The sequence below is a fragment of the Mixophyes fleayi genome, chromosome 4 (genome assembly GCF_038048845.1).
Source record: "Mixophyes fleayi isolate aMixFle1 chromosome 4, aMixFle1.hap1, whole genome shotgun sequence".
NCBI classification, from domain to species: domain Eukaryota; kingdom Metazoa; phylum Chordata; class Amphibia; order Anura; family Limnodynastidae; genus Mixophyes; species Mixophyes fleayi.
The window spans coordinates 345,369,680-345,383,386 of NC_134405.1; the positions used below are offsets into that span (position 1 = coordinate 345,369,680).

The window sequence follows — 13,707 nt, forward strand, 5'->3', positions numbered from 1 at the left end:
GCCCTGCATTGGCCCTTACTCATCAAAGTGCGAAAAGTGGTGTGAAAAGTGGTGTTTTCTCTGGTGATAGGGTGTATTTCTGTCCGATATATTAAGGGGACTAATCCCACCAGCCTTGGGGAACCTACGTATTGCGTCTGTTGACGTCATCTCAGGATGGTAATAAAAATACGTTTTATTTTTCAGTGAGGATATATTTGAATATTGAATTCTGCCTTGTCCCTTAGTAAGTTAATATAATTTTGGGATTATATATATTATAACACATGTGTTAAATCTACTGAGTTTTATACATGCTCCGTGGAGCCTCCAGAAACATAAGTGTCTCATCGGTCTATAAATCTTTCTCTGCGGCAGCCGAATATCTGTAACATGTTCATAACTCAGGATGAAAAGTGTTGTGTTTTTTTAAAATAAAATAATATATCCATCGCTGCCACAAGATTTTTAATAAATAAACCACAAAGAGTTAGGAGCAGAGCAAAAAAAAGCGGAAAAGGGACAAACCATAAATGTATTTATTTATTTTTTGCATGAAGGGAGGTTGTATGTATCACACAGATACTGGATTGATTCCAGTGAGCAGAACTCTACATCCATGATGTGGGCCCAGAATACACCAGCTCCAGAGCTCCAGCCAATGATTACTTCCAGGAACGATTGCCCAGTCAGACCTTCATGTGCTCATATAAACATTCGGATTGGTAAAGGGACCTCTCAACTGGCTGGTCCCTGGCAGCGGGACAGGTGCTAGGCTGCCCATAAGCTCCCTGCCCCCCCTAATATTCCCATCCAAGAGACAAGCATGTCCCCGGGCGGGACAGAGCCCTAAATTTGGAATTGATTCGCTGAAATCGGGACAGTTGGGTAAAGGGACATTGTGTTGTACCTGGATGCAGACAATGAGCCCCTCTGCTCTTGTGTATGCACCTATCATCCACTGAAATGTGACCTCCACAGAGCTGTCATCATTAGACCCCATCGTGGTGCCCTGAAGCTGAATATATAAATGTAATCACACAGATGTCAGTCACAAGGACGACAGAACATCTTCTCTTCTGTTACCCTGTTCTATTGTTCTGTGGGACGTGGTGATTGGTTGGATTTCTAAGCAATGTTTGGTTATACTAAAATTGTCAGATGGGTAAATGTATTATCTGCGCAGAGAACAAGTTTGCACAGTTTACATAAATTTTGTCAACAATATTTTGGCCACAACATTAAATTGAAACTAAAAGTTTATTTCTCTCCATGAACAGTCTGGCACAAGCTCGAGTTGGCTCCCAGGTCCTCGAGGGGGCTCCCAGGTCTTCGGGCTGTCTCCCAGGTCCTCAAGGGGGCTCCCAGGTCTGCGGCTGGCTCCTGACTACATCATTCTTTCCTGCTTGAGACAACAGACTGATTTGTGATTGACAGGTTCATATAACAAGAGAATTTTTTTTTATAAATATCCTATTAACATTTAGTTTCCTTCTGCGCTTGGAGCAGGATCTGAAGAATCAACAATTAAACAACTGTCTGCTGTCATCTTGCACATTAATCGCTTTTAGATTTGTAGATGGAGAATGTGCGAGAGTCACAAAGGATCCATTTCATGACAATATTATTTATTAACAGTTATTATATAGCGCCTTTATATTACAAAGTGTTTTAAAGAGAGAGTATATAATCATTCACATCAGACCCTGCCCAGTGGAGCTTACACTCTATATTCCCTACCACACACATACACACTCTGGCAGGGCCGGACTGGGACTAAAAATCAGCTCTGGCATTTAAAGTACACAGGCCCACCTCAGTTCCAGCAGGAAAGAAACTGTGTGCTGCCGCGGCGCCGGAAGGGGCGTGACCACATTGTGTTGTGGGTGTGGCCAACATGATACATACATTATAATAAAACATTACATTTATCACGCCCTCCCAGCCACATCACGCCATCCCTCCAGGCCCATTATGACACCCCCAGCCCGCTGTACTTATCTATGCTTCTGGTGCTGCTGACATTCCTGTAGAGTGAGCAGGGAAGCTCTTAGTCTCACGAGATTACCAAATCTTGTGATACTTAGAGCTCCTCGGCTTGCTCTGCAGTCTATGTCCTGCCCGGGAACTGGGAGCAGCTATCCGTTCCCTTCCACTAACCAGAGGTGGATTAAGGTTCAGGGGCCTGATTCATTAAGGTTCTTAAATGAAGAGTATTCTCATTTCAGTCTCCTGGACAAAACCATGTTACAATGGAAGGGGTGCAAATAAGTGTTCTGTTTTACATATAAGTTAAATACTGCCTGTTTTTTCATGTAACACACAAATATCAACTTTAAATTTCAGTGTACAAATAAGCTATCAAATATTTGTGTGTTACATGAAAAAACAGGCAGTATTTAACTTATGTGCAAAACAGAACACTTATTTGCACCCCTTCCATTGTAACATGGTTTTGTCCAGGAGACTGAAATGAGAATACTCTTCATTTAAGAACCTTAATGAATCAGGCCCCAGGTGGCCCAGGGTATGTAAGACAGCAGGGCCCCTATTATGTAACATGGTTATCATTTTAGACAAATATGCTTCTCACCTCTGTACTTGGTTTTCAGTGCCTTCACCTGAATCGCTGCTTTCTCTTCTGGGGGGTGTTCAAAAGATACACCAGGGGGAGATTCGGGAAACCCCCTGCCCAGTATTAACACTCTGTGACAAACTCTGTGCTGCAAAAGCCAGCCAGGCACATTTATTGTAATGGAAACTCTAACTGCAGCTTTGGGATTTTATAGAAACATATACTTTGGTATAATTTGAAATAATAGTACGAACAACACAATACAGTAATAAGACAGTGTGGATGAAAGTGGAGCACCACTTCTTACTATGAACACCCAGTTAACACAATAACTCGCAATAAATCAATAATATTAACAGCAAACAATATAAACATTAATTATCACAGCCTTATACAGTGGAAAAATATATCAGATACCTTACTGGCTCCTGATACTGGGAATATCTTGCAGGGGGAATGTATATATTTTTACTTATAGCTCTACAATGTACTGCCAAACACACACATCAGCAGTATTCAAACACACCACACAAATGGAGCAGTGCACTGCAAGTTGGGGCCCTTCTGTATGGATGCAGCATGGCATGGAAGCATCATGTGTCCAGTTCGCAGCTTTTAGATGTCTTTAAATCACTTCCAGTAAGATACAGCAGTCACAGTATGAAAACCCTCCTCTAGCAACAACTGTAAAATCCTCAACTTTTATCCTTTCTTATTTGTATCCTGGGACTTGTAGTTCCACAACTTTTTTGTAACACCAAAGGGATCACCTGATCACCTTGTGGTATAAGCTCACAAACTGATTAGACAAACACTTGGTGCACATTTACCTGCCCACCCGTCTATCCGTGACTCTTCAGCCCTTGTGGCCAGATATAGTCCAAACCCCACTTGAATAATAACAGATAGTTAAAATAACCAGTAACTTATCTGCACCAGTGTGTGTCACAGGTCTGAACTTGATAATCTCCAAAGTGAGCTGTCTACTGGGATCCTCACTGAGTTGTTTACTGGGCTCCTCACTGAGCTGTCTACTGGGATCCTTACTGAGCTGACTACTGGGATCCTCACTGAATTGTTTACTGGGCTCCTCACTGAGCTGTCTACTGGGCTCCTCGCTGAGCTGTTTACTGGGCTCCTCACTGAGCTGTCTACTGGACTCCTCGCTGAGCTGTTTACTGGGCTCCTCACTGAGCTGTCTACTGGACTCCTCACTGAGCTATCTAATGGGCTCCTCACTGAGCTATCTAATGGGCTCCTCACTGAGCTGTCTAATGGGCTCCTCACTGAGCTGTCTAATGGGCTCCTCACTGAGCTTTCTACTAGGCTCCTCACTGAGCTGTCTACTGGGCTCCTCATTGAGCTGTCTACAGGGCTCCTCACTGAGCTATCTACTGGACTCCTCACTGAGCTATCTAATGGGCTCCTAGCTGAGCTATCTAATGGGCTCCTCACTGAGCTATCTAATGAGCTCCTCACTGAGCTGTCTACTGGGAGACTCACTGAGCTGTCTAATGGGCTCCTTATTGGGCTCCTCACTGAGCTATATACTGGGCTCCTGATGGGATATATATAATATATATATATATATATATATATAACCCCCAATACCTAGCTATTTCACTGACTCATGCACTAACCTTGCTGTCTGTATTGTTGTTTCCATTAAGAAAGACGTCAGAAAGAGTCGGGTATCTAAATACTTGTTGTCCCATATTCCCCAACTTTTGTCACAGAGAGGCTCCCGGCTGGCCCCTATGATGGTTTTTAAGGGAGAACACTCAAATGTGGGTTGCAGAGGTGATATTAAACTGTAGAGAGGAGGTGAGGGAACTGCAGCAGGAGCATTTCAATCTGCCCTTGAAGAGACCTGACCCAGAAAACGTTGGTTCTTCTGATTGTGAAACAACGGCTGTGAGATCTCTGTCTCCCCTTCCAGTGACTAATCTTTTATTCCACCCTGAACTCTCTGTGAGGTGACTGGTGCAGCAAATTATTTTATGTGCTTTTCTAAAACCGAGACTGTCATTTAATTTCCATCTCCTTGGACAGGTGTGTGGGCTGACAGAACAGCAGAAGAGACATCACAGAACAGTTTCATCTAAGAAGGAGACACTTTGTCAGATCTTCAGACGTAGTTTGAAGTAAACATGAAATTGAGGTTAGTCATGCGTGTTCTTGTCATACGTGTAACAAGATCATATGTGATCTATGTTGTGGTTCCAACAATTATGATACAGAACAATCAATGTACAGGGTTAATAACTACAAGATGTATTATATGATATGTAGAAATGATATAACATGAGTCATTTATGTTTCCCTGGGGTGCATCAGAGGTGGTACAATGAGGAACACGCAGCCATCGGAAGATCTCATGAGAATCCAGTCGTTCAAATATAAGAGTGTGACAATACACAGCGGCCCACACTTCTCTGTCTCAGAGTGCTGACATACTATGTAGCGCTGTACATTGAGGGCATCATAACACAAACAAATTACCCACAACGACATGAAACAGAAGGTGCTGTAATCAGCGTAAGACGTGAGGGGAACTCGCGGTGCCGACGGTAGAGGAATAACAATTGTAGCTGGTGGTGGGGAAGTGTGTGTATAATACGGCACATAGGATTATGTCTGAGTATCTGTGAGTCCGTCAGTCCATGTGTAACGCTGAACTCGGTCACGGCTCCAGCCAGCTGCCTGTGTGTGTCTGTAAAACAATATAAAATACAGAGAGACATCATTGGGAAGGTAGACGATGTGCCTGGTAGAGAGCTCCTATAACTATAACACAGGAGATAATGGCTGCAGCTCTCATCTCATCTGATCATTTAGTGCTCGCTCAGGTGGAAGAGACACCGCAAACCAAAGACATTTTTTCACTACACCCTTTGTCATTTCTATTCTGTTGTTTGCAGACAGCAGCAATTCCCCGAGTCTGAGAAAGCAGAGAAAGATTCAGATTTTAGCACCAATTAGACCTTTAGAAAAACCTCCTGATTACATACATCGTGCCCAATTTAATTGCAAATCTTGACACTGTTCCTGGGTGCAGTGAACGGCGGCGGCGCCGGGAGACGGAGATTTGAATGATTTGTTGTGAGATGGATTAGAACATTTTCAACTAAAGTCCGTTGAGCTCCATCTGCTTCATTAATACTCAGAATACACTAAACCCAATTTGTACCAATGTCTGTGCTTCTCCTGTCCTGTACTTTAAATAACTTATGTGTATTTATGCAACATATAAAGACGTCTTTACCAAGTCACTCAGACCGCACTTAGGGGCCTATTTAATTAGCTGTAAGGTTCTGTAGTGACTTTGAGGTCATGTTACCGTGGGATGTTGTAGGTAATGATAGAAGTGTGAGCAAAAATGAGCAAAGTTTCCGTTACTGTAGTTTTGGGCAGCACGGTGGTTCAGTGGTTAGCACTTCTGCCTCACAGCACTGGGGTCATGAGTCCAATTCCTGACCATGACCTTATCTGTGAGGAGTTTGTATGTTCTCCCCGTGTTTGCGTTGGTTTTCTCCGGGTGCTCTGGTTTCCTCCCACACTCCAAAAACATACTAGTAGGTTAATTGACTGCTAACAAATTGACCCTAGTCTCGCTCTCTCTTTGGCTGTGTGTATATTAGGGAATTTAGACTGTAAGCTCCAATAGGGCAGGGACTGATGTGAGTGAGTTTTTCTGTACAGCGCTGCGAAATTAGTGGCGCTATATAAATAATGATGATGATGATATTACACAGAGCAGTACACGGAGGGGTACATTGCACAGAAACATGGCCGCGAGGTTACTATGGAGTAATCGGCCACTTATATGAAATCCTACCTACACCCGTCTTCTAAGTAACCGTGTAGGCATTCATTACGCAAATAAACCTTGTGAGATGCAAATATAAGGAGTTTTAAATCTGGGACCACGGTATCAATAGGAGGTGAAGAATTTCTATGAAGACCGCTGAATTTCCGGGTGTCTGGTCACACCCAAACTCTTCTCCATCCAAAAACAGTGCCCAGCACCATAAGAGACTACTTATACCCATGTCAAACAGGTGCCTGTATTATATGATCTATAATATGTTATACTCTGGATCCTGGGCACCCAGGGGTTACATTATATCCACAGTTACAGGACTGATTCCACTTTAACCACACGACCGCTGAGATGTTTGTGGGAGACTCGTGGCCATTACAGGAGACATGTTCTATCCAATGGATAAATGTGGCACAATAAGACAGATTTACACCGTGTGAGTTTATACATTACAGTCCTGACAACAGTTATGTGCACATTAGGGCGGAGTATTTTTAATGTTTGGTTGAAGGGTGGAAAGGGGGGGGCAGGAAGGATAAATTATATGTTGCAGCGATCTGAGTGTGAAGGGGTCTTAAATGTTGTGAGGGGGTAATTAAAATGTAGAAGAAGAGGATCCTTGTCTTACAGATTTCCTGTTATTCCTGCGCTCCTGAGTGACAGGATGGGGAGCAGTTTACAGCGGACGCTGCAGCGTTTTACAATGAGAATTGTCTACACTTCAACTATGTCTACGTTACATATAGTTCTACATATAAACTTGGTCTATATCTCTCTCCTGTTACCCCAATGAACTCTATATAATCTCGGGGAGAAGAAAATGTAACAGGATTATTTATGCTGTGTGCAGAGTATATTATTACTATTACTATTAGGAGCAGTGACACATCAGTAAGGAGCGCATCTGCAGATGATTAAGGGATATTGGGTCTATGGTATATTTCCAGCCGGCCTACTAACCATTACAGTCCTGGGATTGGGAGTCAGCGAGGTGTCAGACCAGACAATGTGGGATATTATAGTTGTAACAGTCTCAGTTGTGTTAGATCAGACGCTGACATGGTCTCGTTACATCACTATAAGACATAGTCAGGACTCATCTGTACTTTATCTACTACTATGTTTCAAGTGAAATCATTTCAAACACATGTAAGTGGCCGGTGCCTGATATTTACTAAGGACTCAGCCTGAGCGCCAAACGCTTGTTCCCTATAATGTGACAACAAATCACCAGCATGTTCCAACCCGCAGGATCCCCCGTTATCCGCCTGAAGCCTCCTCCTCCCCCCCTTACGTTCCTGCATGATGTATAATCAGGAATTGTCCCCACATCTTGGTTGTTTTGTAGCTTCAGTCTTATATTGACCTTTTATCACGTCTGTCATTAATTCTTCTCATTGGAGCACTAGAAGCTGTTTACAACAATCTGTAGCAGAGTCTGCCAGTAAATCATCCCAGTGAAAGGGTTAATGAATCCAGCTGTACTCGTACAGCTCACATCAATGCCACGGCCGGGTGTTGTGGGGTATCCAGTGTCACGGTACAGAGCCACCTGGTGATGCCACAACCTCTATTTACCAACAGTCCTGTTTGTTCTGGCAGATTCCCAGTGTCTGGCTGTATTTACATAATGAGAATTAACGAGGTTTCTGCTTTCAGTGTAATGAAAGGGAAGAAGGGTTCACAGCGAGGACAAGTTATTTCTCATAAACTGAGATTTGTCATCCTAGTAAGATGTTTTATTGTAGATATTCTGAATACATTGTGTGTTTATTCTGTACTAAGACGTGTTTCATAGCCCAGTGCAACCTACGCAGCCTGTAGGAACCAATCAGATGTAAGCGCTGTGCTGCCTGACGCAGCCTAAACTTACATAGTATTGTCTTACAGAGAATTACTGGAACTTTATTTGTCCCTCCTCTGCAGAGGCGGCCATGTTAGGAAGGCGGGGCTCTCTAACCGTGTGGCGTTTGTATGTTCTCCCGGTGTTTATGTGTGTGTATGTTGTGTGTGTGTGTGTGTGTTAGCCTGTAAGCTGCAATGGGGCAGGCACTGATGTGCGCTGAGGAATTAGTGGCGCTATATAAATAGGTGATGATGATAAGACTGTAGACATAGAGTGATTGACAGCTGGACAGACTTGCTGGGCAGAAGCAAGAGAGGTCATTGGCAAAACACAAATATGACTTTGGACCCGTTATGCAAATTACTTTGCGCAAATGAGCCCAGATATTGACTGGAGTGCAGTAGTTTGCCAAGCAAGATGGCTGCATGTGAGGGGGGAGGGGGTAATTAGCACAGGAAGAGGCGAGGAGTTGTGCGGTGCGAATGTCTTTCTAGTGAAGTGCAGAGTAAGCCACACCTCCCAACTATCCTGATTTCAGACAGATAACCCTGATTTGCGGACCACAAAGAGGGCGAAGCTTACACTGAATTGAACATGACTGAGTGTAAAGTGGGAGTATTTGGGCGGACCCAGGACGGAGTTTGGGCAAATCGTAGGCAAGGCTTATGTTGTCCCAAGTTTGCCTTTGCTGCATGCAGTAGTGTGGCTGCATTTACGGAGGGCAGGAGTCCCAAAATCCCAGAGAGGGGGAGAACCCCATATATCACTAAAGAGAACCCCAAGAGATACAGGGGGACATTTTGCATTGAAAAGACCCTGAAGTGAGGGTTGCTGCAAGAGGCATGGTAGCTGAAGTGTCAGAGCCAGGGGCGGAGAGTACACAGAGAGAAGTGACAGAGTCAGGGGCTGAGAGTACACAGAGAGAGGTGTCAGAGTCAGGGTCTGTGTGTACACAGAGAGAGGTGTCAGAGTCAGGGGCTGAGAGTACACAGAGAGAGGTGTCAGAGTCAGGGGCTGTGTGTACACAGAGAGAGGTGTCAGAGTCAGGGGCTGAGAGAACACAGAGAGAGGTGTCAGAGTCAGGGTCTGTGTGTACACAGAGAGAGGTGTCAGAGTCAGGGGCTGTGTGTACACAGAGAGAGGTGTCAGAGTCAGGGGCTGAGAGTACACAGAGAGAAGTGTCAGAGTCAGGGTCTGTGTGTACACAGAGAGAGGTGTCAGAGTCAGGGGCTGTGTGTACACAGAGAGAGGTGTCAGAGTCAGGGGCTGAGAGTACACAGAGAGAAGTGTCAGAGTCAGGGTCTGTGTGTACACAGAGAGAGGTGTCAGAGTCAGGGGCTGAGAGAACACAGAGAGAAGTGTCAGAGTCAGGGTCTGTGTGTACAAAGAGAGAAGTGTCAGAGCCAGGGTCTGTGTGTACACAGAGTGAGGTGTCAGAGTCAGGGTCTGTGTGTACACAGAGAGAAGTGTCAGAGTCAGGGGCTGTGTGTACAAAGAGAGAAGTGTCAGAGCCAGGGTCTGTGTGTACACAGAGAGAGGTGTCAGAGTCAGGGTCTGTGTGTACACAGAGTGAGGTGTCAGAGTCAGGGTCTGTGTGTACACAGAGTGAGGTGTCAGATTCAGGGTCTGTGTGTACACAGAGTGAGGTGTCAGAGTCAGGGTCTGTGTGTACACAGAGAGAAGTGTCAGAGCCATTTCATGGATAGAAAGGTATGTTATTGGTACGTATAAAATGACAAACAAAAAAATAACATCAGCTTAAAGAAAAATTGATGTTGCATAGCATTAAGGATTCAGCAGTCAGCAAAATAAGAAGTTCGGTATTGGTAGGTTCCATTTTGATAGCTAGTGTACACAGAGAGAGGTGTCAGAGTCAGGGGCTGAGAGAACACAGAGAGAAGTGTCAGAGTCAGGGTCTGTGCGTACACAGAGAGAAGTGTCAGAGGCCAAAGGAGAAATCATCCCCACATAGGAGGGGTGAGCTGCAGATGAGAGTTACACAGTGTGTGTCAGAACTGCATTGAGACGCTGCTTGCCTGTTAGCATCCATGTGAGTGGCCCTGCAGAGAAGAGGTGATCTGCAGTGAAGTATGGAGTACTTGAGTGTACTGTCTTATATAGCATTTAGAACTGCAGGGAGGAGGACTAAGGAGCTGTATATATTTCTGTATTGCTGCAATCATTATGATTATCGTGCTGGAGGAAGAGGAGTGTAAATGAAGAGATCAGTTTATGATAGAGGTGGTTTTTAAAGAGGTTTTTCACCTAAAATTGTAACAATGTAATGTGTGTGTCCTGTACATGATAAAGCAGTAACACTTCCATGTTGTTACCTTTATGTCAGTTACTGGTGACCTGTTATATCCAGACAGTACTGACGTCCAGCAACATTCAGCGATCAGCCTTTCAGAGAAAAATCTGATGGCGGTTTGGGCTCCTGTCTTACTCTATGGGTATTATGACCACGGCTCTAGTATACTTGGACCCCTCTTCCCCCCCCCCCGGGAGGTCACTGCATCTGTTCTTATCTTGCCACATACCCCCCCTCCCCCCCCACACACCTCTCCACCCCATCCCACACACACAGCCCAGGAGGGTTGGGAAGATGCCCCCATAGAGTCACTCACCAGCATTATACACCTATGGAGACAACACGGCACTGTGTACAGAGATATATATAAGACATTATATTCTAAAGAGAAATATGTCATAATGAATTCTCTATATTAGTCTGTGTGCACGTTGTATTTTGCAGAACATGGGAACAATGATGCGCTGTGTGAAGATGCCCTGAAGCCATCACTGTTCTGGAGTCCTTCCTGCCCACCCGCATTCTACAAACCGTCAGCTATGTGCTGGAACAGGATCCTTCCTGAGGGTTGCACCCAGTTCCAGATAAGGGTCTGGACAGTAAATCCCACCAGGGTTCACAATAAGAATACGGTGGGTGCGGAGCAATCACTAATCACAATCAATTCATCAGCAGAAAATAAGATGTTTTTAAAGCGTAATAAAGTTGTGAATGAGAAATTGGTGAATCTTTTATTCAATTTTACTTAATGTTATAATGTTGTGTGTTTACTTCTAGGGTACAATAGGCAGGATTCTTGGTTATTTAATTTATTATACAACTATACTGGGGGCCACTGTGGCGGTGATGTTGTCATTCCAGGAATAACAGTTACCACAGCCCAGAAGGGTCGTCCCCAGCGTCTCTCATGCTGGGTCTGGCAGCCTCTGGGAGGGGGTCTGTGCCCCCCACCCCACAGAAGCACCACCCCTGGGTTAGTTTATCATTATTGCTGCGGGACCCCAATAACAGTGGAACCAGCTGTCCGGCACTCTGGCTGGTTGAGAATTTGGGGAGGGGGCACACTGCATATTTTTACTAATTATTTTGAGTCACAGAAACCAAATTGCATGAAATAAGTAATATACTGCAAGGTCAGCTGATGTATTATATTATATCTTATTTTATTGCCAAATCATTAATAATACAGAAGATAACTCTCAGATTTCACAGACAGAATATGTTAGAATAAGCTGCCTCTGAGCAAACACTGAGTAATCTCATAAATCTCATATAACAAATACATATCTCCGAGTTTCACCTGTTGACCTTTACAACCTACACCGACTAATTGCTGTTTAATTATGCTCACCCTGCAGGTCATTCTAATATACAATGGTATAGAGGTCTTATGTCCAATATACAGGATATATATTATCCCTACCTTTGCTCTGCCCTATACATGAAAGAGTTATATATAATCCTGGCTGTAAGACTCTCCTGTGCCTTTATATGGGGAATATCGCGGTGGTATTATAGTGCCGCGATACCTGTTCTGTTATCGCTGACTCAGGATGGAGATAACAGATTAAAGTAATTTAACAAATGCTTTGTTTAGCTGTACTAAGCGCATGTGAACCAGCAGGACGACTCGCGCATATCTGCAAATACTGGTTCGGCTTAGCGGTAAGTTACGTTTCTGGGCCACTTATCTACCCAGTGATATTATCTATGTTTAATTACAGCGATAACTGAAAAGATAAAATATGAGGTTAACAGGGGAAGAAGAGGTCGTAGACAGCCAGGATAGTAAGAGAGTAAAGTGACTGTCTCCAGCAGAGCAGTCTTCATCTGTGACCACGCTGGTAGTCAGGGCGAAGGTCCGAGAGTCGTTACCCAACACAGGAGGGACGAGACCACCGGACAGACAAAAGACATCACTAAGAGACAATCACTCCCAGATATCTGTGACATTCATAGCCCTGACCTTCAGCACCGACCATCCCATAGTATCAGACAACGGAACCTCCAGATAATACACATAACTCCAGGAAATCTTATAAATAAAGTATAATTGTAATTATTACACCGATCCTGCAGTCAGAGGGATACAACACAACCCTGATTAGTGCGGTCATTCTGGTCTACTAGTCCTAAGACCCAGCCATGATAATATACGAAGGATGATAATAAGTGTATTTAATAGACACTGGATGATAATTATTATCTCTCTTTACTAAAGTGTTTCACAACATCACATTTGCATATTATAGTAATTTAAGGGATTGTTTTGTAATCAACTTGATCATTTTAAGATAATTTATGTAATTGATACCAAATTGTTAGGATATAATAAATCCCAATCTGCTGTTATTACATTGGTGTTTTTAGAGTAAACTGTTGAATTAATAGATCCGTCATTTGTTGTTCTCTTCAGAATTTCTGATATTGTTTTCTCTTCTCTGTCTCTGGATATAAATCATGAAGCTGCTGAACATTATACAAGGATAACACCCTTGTTCTGGTCTCTGAGGTTACAGTAACTTCATTCCCAAATATCCTGTTTATTATTCTCGCTGATCACCCTGAGATTGGCATTATCTGACCCACCGTCCGGCCATGGCAGTGACCTGTGTCATGTACATGTTGTTATTAGTGACATACGAGACCCCCTGTTGTCCGGAACGTGGAATGTCAGTAATTATGATGTCACCCGCTGGGCCCTCCGGAACCTCACTGGGCCGAGATCAGCAGAACAGATAGGACAATGAGCTTGTACCATCCAAGCCAGCGGCAGCATGGACGATAAATATCCTTTCAGTATCTGGGTTTGGTTGTAGAGATATTTGTGAGGTTGTTGTTGAGGACTTTAAATGAGAACTTTATATAACTGTATTTTTAATCATTTAAATTGATAGTAAGATGATAAGCAAATTATTGTTGTTTACTTTCTGCTGATTACCGGTAAAAAAATAAAGGTTGTTTCCAAACTGTTTGCCAGCTGGAGATTCTAGTGTATCAGATAGATTTGAAAAGATGGAAGTCTGCGCTCTCAGTGCCCCTCTCCCCCCTGCAGGTGGCCTGGGGGGCAGGGGGGAGAGGGGCACTGAGAGCGCAGGCTGGGGGGCAGGGGGGCAGCCTGCCCCTGCATGTGCCCCTCTCCCCCCTGCAGGTGGCCTGGGGGGCAGGGGGGA

At 44.0% G+C, this 13,707-nt stretch overlaps 1 long non-coding RNA gene across 1 annotated transcript; it reads left to right on the forward strand.

Annotated features, from left to right (window-relative positions):
- Positions 1-4,633: 4,633 nt before the first annotated feature.
- On the forward strand, positions 4,634-13,474 carry LOC142150350 (uncharacterized). Its single transcript, XR_012691094.1, has 3 exons — positions 4,634-4,715; positions 10,979-11,166; positions 13,170-13,474. It is a non-coding gene; the product is annotated as an uncharacterized LOC142150350 (long non-coding RNA).
- Positions 13,475-13,707: the final 233 nt, after the last annotated feature.